We start from the raw sequence: 15,734 nt of genomic DNA on the forward strand, positions 1-15,734 counted from the left end.
ATACACGTCGACCTTCAAACATATTTAGTCTGTCAAGACACTTTTATATATTATGCGTTGTGATATTTTGTATTCTCAAGAGAGAAAAACAACTAGTGACGTATCCAAAGATATTCATTCTTTCAGCCTCCGCCCAAAATGACTTATGAGACCTTCTTATGTGTAATAATATGTTGGATTTTTGACAAATATTTTACAGCTAATAATAACTGTTTGTATATTTGATGTAAATAATTGCAAATACAATTCAAGAAGGATGTTTCTTTCATTTTGTTGACCTCTTGTCTAATGTGACTGGACATTACCCAAACTTATAGTCCGTCCCATCATCCCACAAAAAATAGTTTTGTAAATAATTTCAGTTTGGTTAGACGTAAGAAGAAAAGTAAAAGTGTTTTGAAATTTAAAAAAAAAAAAAAAAAAAAAGGGGTGCAAACAAATCGGCTCAGAAATAAATAACTTGAAGTAAATTTCATCGTATGAAAAAAAAGGCGTTCCCAGTGGGGCGGACTATAGCTGACAAAGAGTGTTTTTCTTCGTACGACCATAAATCTGTTTACTAGTATCTGTCTCTGTCTGTCTGTCTGTCTGTCGAACTGGGATATATACCAAGTAAAGCTGAGCGACAGCGATCTGCAGTAACAACGCTATCTGCAGTAACTATATTTAGCGTTGCAGTTGCTGCCGTTAGCTGTTATAAAAATTACAAAATGTTGTAACCTTGATGCAGATAATATGTCGTGATCTGTACAGATGTCGAACCCTATAACAGATACAGGGCCGTAGCTAGGATTTTTTGTTTGGGGGGGGGGGGGGGGGGGGTCAAGTGAGTAGTTAATAGTCTAAAACTCCTGAAACAGTCAAGAAGAGAATTTTCTTTAAATTTCTATAATGCTTTTTGGATTTTTTCTGCCCCCCCCTTGCCCCCCCCCCCCCGCTAGCTACGGCCGTGAGATAGCAGCAGCAACTGCAACGCTAAATGTAGTTACTGTAGATAGCGTTGTTACTGCAGATCGCTGTCGCTCAAAAGCGCTAGCCTGACCCACGATCGGTTTAGAATCAAACCCTTCGGTGAGCACATTTAGTCCGGTCAGAATAAGGTTGGACCTAAAACAAATTGCAACAGAAATTATTTGTGTTGCAGTTTTCCTCTAAACTCTATTCCAGTCTATGCTCCACAACGGGGGTAACAAAGACCATGGTATGTACTATCCTGTCTGTGGGAAGGTACAAATAAAAGATCCCTTGCTGCTAATCGAAAAGAATACCCATGAAGTGACGGCAGCGGGTTTCCTCTCTCCTTATTAAATTTTGTGGTCCATATATATGTCCGAGGAAATATAGACCAAACCGTAAATTAAATTATGTTGAGTGCGTCATTAAATAAAACATGCCTTTCTTTTGTTGTCTGTCTGTCTGTCTGTCTGTCTGCCTGCCTGCCTGCCTGTCTATACACTATGTCTAGAGAGTGGTCAAGATGCAATCTTCCAGTCGAATTGGTTTGATGTCAATGAACGTTCAACAGTTTCACAACTAAATGTCTTATCTGGAAAACTATAGATCACTGACCGATTCATTATCCTATTTACAAAAGAAAGTCCTTGTGCGAAGGTATACAAAAACAGGTTGTTGTTTGTTGCACTCGACTGAGGTAGAAACCTCGATTCTCTTTGGGTTTTCTCATTCCAACCAGTGCTCTATAACTAATGTATCATAAGTCATGGTATTGTCACAGTGCTAAAACGTCAACTTAATAACAATACATATATATATATATATATATATATATATATATATATATATATATATATATATATATATATATATATATATATTTATTTATTTATTTTTACAAGTGCATTAATTAGAATTAGTTAAATGGTAATCTGACGTCTGCCGCCTGACGCCATATAACCGTAAATAAAATGTACTGAGTGCGTCGTTAAATAAAACCTTTCTTTCTGACGTCTGCCGTGGAATCTACTTAGTTAGCGACCTGCCAATCAGACCAATTAGTGTCAAACACTAATTAAATATCATCGCAGGATCGAACCACCTCGGTGGATGCATTCAACTGATTTTTTTCTCACAACTGATCAAAGGCCGTGGTATGTGCTTTTCTGTCTGTGGCAAAGTGCATATAAAAGATCCCTTGCTGCATTAGGAAAACTGTAGCGGGTTTCCTCTGTTGGTTATGAGTCAGAATTACCAAATGTTTGACATCCAATAACCAATGATTAATTAATCAATGTGCTCTAGTGGTGTCGTTAAACAAAAACAAACAAACATTTTTTTTCTATACGGTAGTAGCGGGTTTCTTCCGAAACTTTGTGAACTTAATAGTCATATATTAAAATGTTTTCATGTGTCGTTAAACACACTTTGTTTTCCTTTCAAGTCTTGAAAAGACTCATGAATTTACTGTCATTTTTTAAGACAATCCCTTTTATTTATATACATGTATACAATTTAAAAGCATAAGCTGTTTAACTGTAGAACCCACCCCCCCCCCAAAAAAAAGACACCCCCCACGAAAATCCACCAAAAAACTCCAAGAAAACCCCCCCAAACAAACAAAACCAATAACAAAAAACACCCCAAAACACCCAAGAAAAACAATAACAAAACTCCAAACAAACAAAAAAACAAACATACACGACAATAAAAAAAACCCCAAGAAACAAACAAAAACCCCAAAGCAATAAAACCACCGCCACAACAAAAATAAAAACAAAACCTTTCCACACACATAACCTCCCCGCTCCCCAACCCCCAAAACAAAACAGCGATGTCAAGTAAGATACTGTGACGACTGACAGTTTATACTTTCAAGTCCAAGAGCTAAAATTGTGTTATCTGATTATTCAGTACAGCAATGCAGTATTACATGTATTGGTTATACTGAAAACAGAAGTATTTATATATACTACAGGCCCACATTGTTGAGTTGGGGAGACCCGATAACACAAACACATGTTCATCTTAGTGAATACGAAATGTGAAATATGGCCTGATGGACAATACAGTTAAAATTACATCATGGAGTTAATGCAGACCCAATAACATATTTGTAGAGAGAGAATCAATTTTTATCATCCATTAAAGGCTTTTGTAGGAGATATTGCTGGCACTATAATTTGCGATATCCCCTGCGATATTCTCCTAGGAGATATCGCTTCTTATTGTTCAAATTTTAATCACTGCATTCTAACTAAATGAAAATAATGATAATGGATGATAAAAAGAATAGCCCCCTCGTGATATCATAATTTATCAGCACTTGTTGATAAAAGAATAAAAATCCTCGGCAAGCCTCTGATTTTATGCTTTTATCAACTCGTGCTGATAAATTATGATATTACAACAGTCTAGGGGAATATCCTTTATTTACAGTTTACAGCTGACTTAAAGGTGCAGTCTGAAAGTTGCATAATTTCGCTTTCCCGCAAAAAATATGTAATAACAATTGCTTTAAAATTGAAACATTATACTTCAACTCTACGCCCATAAAACTTACAACCAAATTCCAACAGTCAACATGCCAGATATGTGGATTCACCACGTTCGGAAGATTTATTACGTCATGAAACTAGTCGTAGTGAACGCGAAACTGTTTACCATCTATATCATACATACACAAGGCCGTTTTTAATATCGTTCTGACCGTTTCTCCTCGTATGACGTATACTGTCGACTAATTTCTTTGTACTTACCAGATTCCGAACTTGGCAAGGATCGTTTTGCTCTCAGATCCAGTCGACTACCGTACACACATCGTGCTAAATATTGTTTACAAAGATGAATTCCATAAATACAACAGTAATGAAGGTTGCCATGTCTGTTACTTAACACAGAAGTGGCTATATACACGGCGCCCGTGTTTATAGCCTCGGCTAATGAGAGCTAGCTATCTACACGGCGGTCATATTTTTTTGGGGGAAAGCCCAGTGTAAGGTCACTAAGAAAAAAAAGTTTGTTTTATTCAACGACGCCACTAGAGCACAATGATTTTTTTTTTTATCTTATCATCGGCTATTGGACGTCAAACATATGGTCATTCTGACACTGTTTTTTTTTTTTAGAGGAAACCCGCTGTCGCCACATAGACTACTCTTTTACGACAGGCAGCAAGGGATCTCTGTTTAATTTTTGTATATTGTTCATTGAGTTGCTGTTCTTACCTATAAATCTATGAGAAGGTCAAGGTCAAGGTCAAAGGGTTTTACGTGCACATTCAGAGCAAGCTGTTGTAGCGCACGCCTGTCGTGGGCACAGGTGCCGGCCTTGGCCGGCCTCTCTGTCCAAGACAGGAAAGTATGAGAAGGGAAAGAAATGTTTATTTAAATGTCTCGACGGGCCTCGGTGGTGTTGTGATTAAAGCCATCGGACATCAGGCTGGTAGGTACAGGGTTCGCAGCCCGGTTCCGGCTCCCACTCAGAGTTTTAACGACTCGATGGATAGGTGTAAGACCACTACAACCCTCCTCTCTCTCACTAACCATTAACAACTAACAATTAACCCACTGTTCTGGACAGACAACCCAGATAGCTGAGGTGTGTGCCCAGGACAGCGTGCTTGAACCTTAATTGGATATAGGCACGAAAATAAGTTCAAATAAATGAATAAATGCTTCGGTACGTTTTCAGAATATACAATTTTTTCTAAGATATGATTATTACACCAACGAACGTAAAAAGTAAACTTTGTTTTATTTAACGCCACTAGAGCACATTGATTTTTTATCTTATCATCGGCTATTGGACGTCAAACATATGGTCATTCTAACAGGTTTTTTTTAGAGGAAACCCGCTGTCGCCACTTCATGGGCTACTCTTTTACGACAGGCAGCAAGGGATCTTTTATTTGCGCTTCCCACAGGCAGGATAGCACAAACCATGGCCTTTGTTGAACCAGTTATGGACCACTGGTCGGTGCAAGTGGTTTACACCTACCCATTGAGCCTTGCGGAGCACACTCACTCAGGGTTTGGAGTCGGTATCTGAATTAAAAATCCCATGCCTCGACTGGAATCCGAACCCAGTACCTACCAGCCTGTAGACCGATGGCCTAACCACCGAGGCCGGTATGTAAGGTCACTGCACCACATCTAAACTTTTCCGTGCGTAGCATGGGTTACATCTACTATATATATATATATATATATATATATATATATACTGTATTGTTATAAAGTTGACGTTTTAGCACTATGACAAAATCATGGCCTATGATACATTAGTCATAGAGCACTGGTTGGAATGAGAAAACCCAGAGAATCGAGGTTTCTACCTCAGTCGAGTGCAACAAACAACAACCTGTTTTTGTATACCTTCGCACAAGGACTTTCTTTTGTAAATAGGATAATGTATCGGTCAGTGATCTATAGTTTTCGAGATAAAACATTCAGTTGTGAAACTGTTGAAGGTTCATTGACATCAAACCAATTCGACTGGAGGATTGCATCTTGACCACTCTCTAGACATAGTGTATAGACAGGCAGGTAGGCCGACAGACAGACAGACAAACATACATACAGACAAAAAAGATACATATATATATATATATATATATATATATATATATATATATATATATATATATATACTGAAGGCCAAAAGAAACTTCACCATAGTTTTAAATCACACTGGTGTAAAAACAACAAAAGATAGTCGCATGAGGTAAAATATATTGACTAGATCAATATGTCAACATTAACATAACTAAAAATGAGTGTCATTCAGCATCTGATAATGACGTCACATTTTACCAAAGCGAGGTGGTGTACACAAATCGAGCTTTCAACTTCATGGACGATATGCAAAGCATACAGACAATCACTCAAGTCCAATAACAAGTCACATTAATAGCGTGTGTGACCACCCCTTGCCCCAATACAAGCAATAATTCTCCGACGCATAGAAAAAATCAGTCGTCTGATGAGGTCACGTGGGACGCGTTGCCATTCTTCTTGAAGGGCCTGGATCAAAAAAAAAAAAGTTTGTTTTATTTAACGACGCCGCTAGAGCACATTGATTTTTTATCTTATCATCGGCTAATGGACGTCAAACATATGGTCATTCTGACACTGTTTTTAGAGGAAACCCGCTGTCGCCACATAGGCTACTCTTTTTACGACAGGCAGCAAGGGATCTTTTATTTGCGCTTCCCACAGGCAGAATAGCACAAACCATGGCCTTTGTTGAACCAGTTATGGATCACTGGTCGGTGCAAGTGGTTTACACCTACCCATTGAGCCTTGCGGAGCACTCACTCAGGGTTTGGAGTCGGTATCTCGATTAAAAATCCCATGCCTCGACTGGGATCCGAACCCAGTACCTACCAGCCTGTAGACCGATGGCCTGCCACGACGCCACCGAGGCCGGTAGGCCTGGATCAGTTCCTGTTTGTTGGCTGGAGGGTGTGGTCGTTGTCTATGGGGGACATGTCTGGGGAGCGTGCAGGCCACGGCAATACGTTTACGTTGTTGGCTCTAAGGAAGTTCAGTACAATTCTGGCTGTATGAGGTCTGGCGTTGTCTTGCTGAAAAATGACACCACGTGGCTGCCGTTGGAGAAATGGTATTGCAGTTGAACGAAGAATGTCATCCCTGTAACGTTGAGCTGTCAAGTTTCCGTGAACGATAACCAGTGGTGTCCTTTCCTGTGCACAAATACCTCCCCACACCATGACACTCCCTCCACCATATGGCACGACCTCCTGAACGCAAGAAGCCGCCACTCGTTCTCCCCTACGGCTGTACACACGCTGTCTTCCATCAACTCTGAACAAACAGAACCGGCTTTCATCAGTGAAAAGAACCCGCAGCCAATCACGTCGCTGCCAACGTCGTACAGTCCTAGCCCATGTCAATCTCAAACGACGATGTTGTGGTGTCAGTAAGTGTCCTCTATATGGTCTGTAAGCCCTTATTCCATGAGTCCTGAGTCGCCTGGCCACCGTCTGTCTACTAACCCTGTGACCTAAGGCATTCATTGCTGATGACGTCACTGTCAGGAAGCGATTTCGTAGATGCAAGGTACGCAAGTACCGGTCATCACGGGGCGAAGTCACCCTGGGTCTGCCTGTTCTTTGCCCGTCTGATGTCTGCCCTGTTTGCCTGTAGCGTTGCATCAAGTTTGTAACAGTAACACGGGAACAACCGAAGGTTCTGGCGATGTGGGCATGAGTGGCTCCCATCAGTATCATACCCAGGGATCTCTCGCGTTGTTCTGGTGTCAGTCGTGGCATTCCTATGGTGTTTTTTTTTTTTATCTGTGTGGATGTGTGACATGCCGTCTAAACCGTTTTTATACCCTTATTGCACGTGCAATTGCTGTTGTTCATAGTGCACGAGTTTTTCACTTTTCTGCGTGTTCCTGCCAAAACGTGCAGTGGGCTGGTATAATTTTCTGCATACATCATTGTTGTGTTTGGGCTATGTGTTTTGGATTGAGTTACTTTTTAAAAACAATTCATTTTTTCTTAAATTCCAAATTGAAAATGGTAAAGTTTCTTTTGGCCTTCAGTATATATATATATATATACACACACACACTCAATGTATATGTATATATATGGGGGGGGGGGGGGCATATGGGCTTGTGCCTTCTCTCTCTCCCACTTGAGGGTTAAACGAAAGTACTTTGTTATATCTATCTATCGATCTATCTATCTATCTATCTATCTATCTATCTATCTATCTATCTATCTATCTATCTATCTATATATATATACAGTTGAATCTCGTTGGCTCGAACCCCGTCGGTGCTCGAGAAAGTGTTCGACCCATCGGGTAGTTCGACCGAACCATTCGGTCAACATAGGATATTTCCGTAACATAAGTTAGAAAGTTGAATTAGATAGGTGTCAGGACGTTTCGGCCCCAGTACATGTTCGGCCCAAACCGTTTCGGCCCCTAATGCATTATACAGCGATCTAGTGTTCGTGTATACAGATATATGTTGTAATTGGTATAGTAACACCGGTAATAATATAAATAAAATACAAATTTGTAACATTAATTTGTCGAATAACATTCATTACGCGCGCGCATACATACAATAGGCCTACATACATATTATACACAGTGACACGCACACACATACACACATAAACATATACGTCATCGCGTTCATGTAGAATATCACTGATAAATGATATGGTGATAAAATAAGGAAGCGAAACTTACATTTAGTATGTTTATTAATGTGAATACATTGTCTGTATATTATCTAAGGCCTGTACGTATTTCATGTATATGGCTTGAGTAAATGATACTGGAAATAAACAAAATTATAATATTATTTTTATCTGTAAATATAAACACGCAATGTGTGACATCTAAAAATCAATGGATAAATGTACTTTATTAACAAAATAAAAATTAGTGCGAATCGAAACATGGGGCCGAAACGACTCGGTTAGAGGTACGAATCAACCTGTTCAAAACGACTCGGGTGAACTAGTAATAAGGGCGAAACGACCTGTTACCACATTATTTTGGTAACTGAAAACTTAAACATTTCATCAATGTGTTATATAACAAAATATCAGAGTGAAAAGATTTATTAGAAATTACTCCAGTGATGAAGAAGCCCTTGCCGAAGTGATGATAGCTGAGTACCTCGCCCCTGGTTTCATTGAAAACTGGTCTGGTAGACGTGTTGAGAGTAATGCTTCCCGCCGAGACCAATTGGTTGACAGGTATCACGCTTCATCGAAAAGGCACCGTGACACTAGCTGTACTAGAAAGACTTTTACCGATAGCTGCTGGCTGATCACACACCATGACAGGTATGGCAAAGAAAGTATTGCTTGGCTAGTGTCGCGATTCTCCGATCCATCTATAACTCGTTCCGCCAAAATTATTATAATCCAAAGGTTGTAATAACCAACTGCGCAAGCGCGGCAATTGTTGATCCTTTTCGGTGGTTTTCCATTTGATATTTGATGTATCACCAGTTCGAGGGAAATATAGCTAATAACACAGACGGGACCGATAATTTAGTTCGAGCGAAGCCTTATAGTCGACTCTGGACGTATTCGACCCATCATCAGTTAATATAAGGGTTTACCGGACAAAAAACTCGGGACTTCGTTTTTGGTTCGAGCGTTGCGGTGTGATCGACCCTTCCGAGGTCGAGCCAACGAGATTCTACTGTATATATATATATACATACACACATACATACACGCACACAGTGGTCGGCCTTAGTCAAGAAAAAAGTCGCCACATTGGTTTTAAAAAATCGTCACTTTCAGAATTGTGTAGCCACTTTAAGAAAAAAATCGCCACATTTATTTTACATAACAATCAATAAAAAAAAACCCATGTCTTTTTATACTTTTATATGTATTACATCAAATACATGGCAGATATATAAACATTTCATGTAAATTATATATATATAAAGTAGATATATATAACTGAAATGTTTAGGCCTCAAGTGAGAGAGAGAGAGAGAGAGAGAGAGAGAGAGAGAGAGAGAGAGAGAGAGAGAGAGAGAGAGAGAGAGAGAGAGAGAGAGAGAGAGAGCACAAGCCCACAGACCCCTTCATGCGGTCAGTCTAACCCATTTCATGTCAGTTCAGTCTGACTCAGTTTAATTCAGTTATGTATATTCAGCTGAATTCATTTGCTTCATCCATGTACAGTTCTGTCCAGCCTATTTTTGTAAACAGCCATTAGGTGTAAACTTCCTTTCAGTTCATCTGCACAGTTAACAAGCCACATGACCAGAGGCGTAACAATAGAACAAGAGGCAGTCTATTTATTACAGCGGACTGTCTGAATATTGGACGTGGTCTAGCGTTTGAATGAACTAATAGTGGACATCGATTCGTATTCGAAGACCCACTAATAGATATATTACGTGTTATTATCTTCCATGAAATCAATACCAATGCGTCAAGCAATGCTGCTGCAGATATCACACGCAGTTAATTGTATATTAGATTCAATTAAACTGGTGGTTAGACCTCAAGGTTCGTGTTGAGCACTTTTAAAGTAGATATGGAATGCTGGACCTTTCTACTGAAGTCGTCTGTATCTCTAGCTGTGAGATAGAAAACAAAAACAAGAAGACAGACATAGACAGATAATACCTGAGAGTCAATTAACAGAAGAGACAGACTGACAGAGAGATAGATAGATAGAGAGAGAGAGAGAGAGAGAGAGAGAGAGAGAGAGAGAGAGAGAGAGAGAGAGAGAGAGAGAGAGAGAGAGAGAGAGAGAGAGAGAGAGAGACACGACATATTTATATAGTGAAATATTTAAGTATGTTTGTCAGACAGTGTGATAGAGACAACCAGATATCTGTGTCTGTTGAAATTCCTAGTCCACTGATTGAACAGTGTGTTGAAGCATTGTTAAACTTTCTGTGGAATAGTCGGTAGAGTGCTCGCCTGAGGTAGCATCGAACCACCTCAGCGGGCTCATTTTTGACAGGGGTTTCCGCGTGTCAACTAGTGCACCATGACTGGCATATCAAAGGCTGCTACCTTTTCCCATTAGTAGCAAGGGATCTTTTATATGCACCATCCCACAGACAGGATAACAGATACCACGGCCTTTGATATACCGGTCATGGTGCACTGGCTGGAACGAGAAATAGCCCAATGGGACAACAGACGGTAATCGATCCTAGACCGACCGCACATCAGGCGTGCGCTTTACCACTGGGCTACATCCTGCCCTCGAGCTGTAGTGGAGTCGTTAAACAAAACAAATTTTAACTTTTTGTGTTACGCTTTCCTTTGGTTTGCCCTATATTACTCTGTGTGTGTGTGTGTAAAATTGCGCGCAGTATCGATTAAGGAAAAAAAAGAAAGAAAGAAATGTTTTATTTAACGACGCACTCAACACATTTTATTTACGGTTATATGGCGTCAGACATATGGTTAAGGACCACACAGATTTTGAGAGGAAACCCGCTGTCGCCACTACATGGGCTACTCTTCCGATTAGCAGCAAGGAATCTTTTATTTGCGCTTCCCACAGGCAGGATAGCACAAACCATGGCCTTTGTTGAACCAGTTATGGATCACTGGTCGGTGCAAGTGGTTTACACCTACCCACTGAGCCTTGTGGAGCACTCACTCAGGGTTTGGAGTCGGTATCTGGATTAAAAATCCCATGCCTTGACTGGGATCCGAACCCAGTACCTACCAGCCTGTAGACCGATGGCCTAACCACGACGCCACCGAGGCCGGTATATATATATATATATATATCGATTAAGGATTCCAACTGTTATAAAAGAGGTTTATTACAAAACGTTATTTGTTCTAAATCAGAAAACACACGAACTAAATGTATTATTACTGACGCAAATTTATTACACACATTTGCGCTTCGTGTTTTATTAAATGTAACCAGAAAGATGACAACGCTAAGTAAAGTCCATAACCCTTAGACCATTTGGGTTATTCTCCGTTCTAGCCAGTGCGACACGACTGGTATATCAAATGTGCTATCCTGTCTGTGGGATGACGCATACATAAGATCCCTTGCTACAAATGGAAAAATGTAGCGGTTTTTTTCTTTCTCTAAGACTACATGTCAGAATTACCAAATGTTTGACATCCAGTGACCAATTAATAATTCAGTGTACTCTAGTGGTGTCGTTAAACAAAAACAAACTATAACTTTAGTTCCCGGGGTACATACCTTTTCAGTTTAGCATAAAATGCATTTTAAGGTAATTCTAACACCCGGTCACGCATGGGAATTTACAACCATTGTAAAATATCAGTGTCTGTATTTACAAGGTGTTTACAAGGTGTCTGATGTTTTCCTAATGCTTATAGTAGCCCAAACCAGATTTTACCTCCCAATAATACGAAAAATATATATCACATGTATTAAAGTAAAAAATTAGTGCTACAAACATTAGAATACGACCGGAAACACATCTGATATACAGACACTGGTATTCTAAACAAGAAAATGTATTTAGTATGAAATAGTAGTCGCCAACAAGGCTCTGTTATCGCAAACATCTTACAATGGCTGCATACTCAGGACAGTCCCTTTAACAATTAAAAAACAAACTGTAACAGCTGGAACTGTTTTACCCTGCCTAATAACTAGATAGCATAAGTTTTAAATGCACGACAACAAACCCAACAACAAAAATGCAACAACAAGCAACACCCACCACCACCAACAACAACAAAACAAATAACAACAAAACAAAACAAGAAACTCTAATCAATAATAGAAGCATCAACAAATGCAACAACAACATTGTAATTTGGTTTATTCATTTTTATTCATCAGTTTTGTGACAATGTACAAGTGTAATTTCATTGTGCATGACCCCCTAGCCTCACCCCACCCCACCCACCACCCCCCAACCCACCCCAAACGTCTCCTCAACATGAAATACTGTTTTGAATTTATAAAAAGAATGACTATATTTTCTCTGCACCTGATCAGTGATTATGTTAAATGTGAAACAAGTACACGTATTACCGAAAATAAACTTTCAAAAGGGTGATAAGAAGAAGAAAAAGGTTTGAAAAAACCCCAACAAAATCCCACCAAAATAAACCTAAAAAACCCCCATCATTCCACATCATCTATCATCTATTACCAAAAATGTATGATTGCTCATTCACCACCCTATGTTACCTGTTTTAACTTAAAGGGACATTCCTGAGTTTGCTGCAACTTTTAAGATGCTATCGACTAACAGATACTTTTTAACAATTGTAATTACATATCAAATATATTTTTCTGCATAAAATATTAGTAGCTGTATATTAAACGTGTTTCTGATCGTTCTAATATTTGTACTACGTTAATTTTTATTTTATTTCAAAAAAATTTCTTACAAATATTAAGACGACCAGAAACACATTGAATATACAGACACTGATATTCTAAACCAGAAAATATATTTAATATGTAAGTTTAATCGTAGAAATATTTTATTAGTCGGAAACATCTTACAATGTAGAAAACTCAGGAATGTCCGCTTTAAAGTTGTAATTATAATCTCGGCTGTTTACTGATTTTTTTTACACTCGGAGCAACTCGACCGTTAGCACGAATCATACACTATTATTATAATCATAATCATACATATTTTAGCGTCTGTGCTTTTTAATTTCAATATGTTTTGATCAGACACTTTTCATTTATGGTTATATTTCCAATTATGTCTACTGTTCCAGCCAGTGCACCAAACCTTAGTTGTATAGGGGCATGTTAAAGGTGCTCTCTCTCCAAATATTGTAATAGAATATGGTAATATCGTCAAATGTGCCATCTTGTCTGTAGGAGAGTGTACGTGAAAAACGTATAAAAATACTAAACTACAAAATGCTACATCCAACTGTAAATTTATAAATAACTAACAAACGTATAGACAAACTGGGGCAAAACCGCAATATCCACACGAAAGAGTGTTCCATTTAAAATGAAGAAAACAAATAAAGGGGAATCATTTATATTGGGCCATTTCATGCAATCTTGAGTATTTGGTTTTTTTCCACGCCTAGAACACCTTTTGGTAAATAATTTTTAAAAGTCTCAAGATTGTTGATTGTTTGTTTAGTTTATACTCATTTTCGTGTTTATATCAAATAAATGTTCAAACACTGTCCTGGGCACACACATCAGCTATCTGGGCTGTCTGTCCAGGTAGTGTCAGTGGTTAGTTGTTAGTTGCTAGCGTTTAGTGAAAAAGATATCAGTGTAATGGCCTTACACCTACCCGTTGGGTAGTTAAACTCACTCTGGATGGGAGCCGGTACCGGGTTGTGACCCAGTACCTACCAGCCACGCGTCCGATGGCTTGACCATTACACCACCGAGTCCGGTCAGAGACTGTAGAGACCAAAAGTTGTTTATATATATTTGTTTTCATTTCAACTTATTTTCGTGCTTATATCCAATTAAGGTTCAAACACGCTGTCCTGAGCACACACCTCAGCAATCTGGGCTGTCTGTCCAGGACAGTAAGTTAGTTGTTATTGGTTAGTGAGAAAGAAGAGGGCGTAGTGGCCTTACACTTACCCATGGAGTCGTTAAAACTCGCTCTGGGTGGGAGCCGGTACCGGGCTGCGAACCCTGTACCTACCAGCCTTATGTCCGATGGCTTTACCACGACACCACCGACGCCGGTGTTTATATACCACACTGGGTCCAGGAATAATTATTACACTGCATTATTGTTTGCAATATACAGTGTGTTCTGGACAAGACCTAAAGCAGAAAAATAGCCTTATTTGGATCGTTGCATGTTTGTTTTCGCTTCTTCAGTCGCATATCATAAACATCAAGTAAAATATTTATTAAAAAAACAGAGAAGAAAAGCTCAAGTTTATTCAACAAGTGTCAAACCACCATAACAGTTTCGTGCATTTAATAATTGAAATATTTTTATTATCCACCAATATTGATGACCAACGTGTTAATAAGTCATGCTATGTTTTGAATTTGACAGAAAAACAAGCAAAACACAACAAAAAACTACTGGCTGTTATTTTTATACATGAATACTTCTTACGTAGGCCTACCAGTACTTTATTGGACTATTATTTGCATAATCAGTCCTACCCTTGACAGACAATGGATTATTACTATCCGCTGCCCCGCGCTACCTCTATTCCCCTATCAGGCGCCGATCAAAAGCGAAGATGCTGAGGTGTGCATTTTGGCATTTTTCGTTAAGTTACAAAAATGGCCGGAAACGTAAAGCATAAAACGTGACGTCAACAATGTTTTGACGTTTGACTTAATATGCTTTATTGGTGTCAACGCGATACTACGTACATTCTTCAGACTGTTGTTTTAACTTCAGAAATGTGCGAACAGAATCGCTGTTTGTCATTTAATAATCATATTCAAGTTAAATGTGTATATATGGATCGAATACTACCAAATGACGACAGCTAACTACCGTGCTGTTTTGTTCCGATGTTTTCTACAAGTGTTCAGTGGATGTATCAATAGAGGTAAGTGATTTTTTTCTTTGATTGTTTTTCAGGACCGTTGAAGTCGAAGTCGGGGTGCGTAGGCATTGGCATAACGAGGGTTTTATATTGAGGGGCAACCCACATTATTTGCGTGTGTATGGGGGAGGGGTGTGGTTGACTGAGGAAGAGCATGACCCCCCCCCCCCCCCCCCCCGGTCTACACTGGCTACGCCACTGTATATTAATAGGCATAAAGACTGTACATGAAATGTGTCCGAGGTTCAGTTCAATTCACTTTATTGCATTAATTTAATCCTAAGAATTGTCCTCGAGAGTGTTGGATGTGAGCACCCCCTTCCAAAAATAAAAAAACCCTAAAAAAAAGAAAAAAAAGCCACTGTTTAGGAGTGGGGAACAGCTTGATATTTCTGTAAAAGATTACCATATACTATTATACATAATAACTGCTACCACAGGGCCGTAGCTAGGATTTTTTGTTTGGGGGGGGGGGGGGGGGGCAACTGAGTAGTTAATAGTCTAAAACTCCTTAAACAGTTAAGAGAATTTTCTTTAATTTTCTATAATGCTTTCCGAATTTTTTTATGAGGGGGGGCAAGTACCCCCTTGACACCCCCCCCCCCCCCGACCCCCGCTAGCTACGACCCTGTACTAACATTGTCAATGTTTATCTGTCAGTCAAGAAATTTATATAATTAACGCTTCCATATCACCACATCATCTTTCGATGTAATATCGATGCCAAATTACTGAGTTACGATCTGTCGATTTAATTTCAACAAATTTTCAA

The 15,734-nt window shown here is 39.2% G+C and overlaps 1 protein-coding gene across 2 annotated transcripts in view; it reads left to right on the forward strand.

Annotated features, from left to right (window-relative positions):
• Positions 1-15,734, forward strand: part of LOC121368419 (myogenesis-regulating glycosidase-like) — a 182,177-nt gene that overhangs the window by 2,056 nt on the left and 164,387 nt on the right. Inside the window, exon 1 of one of the 2 annotated variants that reach the window (XM_041493145.1) lies at positions 14,002-14,965. The exons of the other annotated variant lie outside the window; for it this stretch is intronic. The gene's annotated coding sequence lies outside the window, so the exon portion shown is untranslated. Of the gene's footprint in view, positions 1-14,001; positions 14,966-15,734 lie in introns of those variants that run through there. 2 annotated transcript variants of the gene reach the window in all.

Source organism: Gigantopelta aegis, chromosome 3, assembly GCF_016097555.1.
Source record: "Gigantopelta aegis isolate Gae_Host chromosome 3, Gae_host_genome, whole genome shotgun sequence".
Classification (NCBI taxonomy): Eukaryota; Metazoa; Mollusca; class Gastropoda; order Neomphalida; family Peltospiridae; genus Gigantopelta; species Gigantopelta aegis.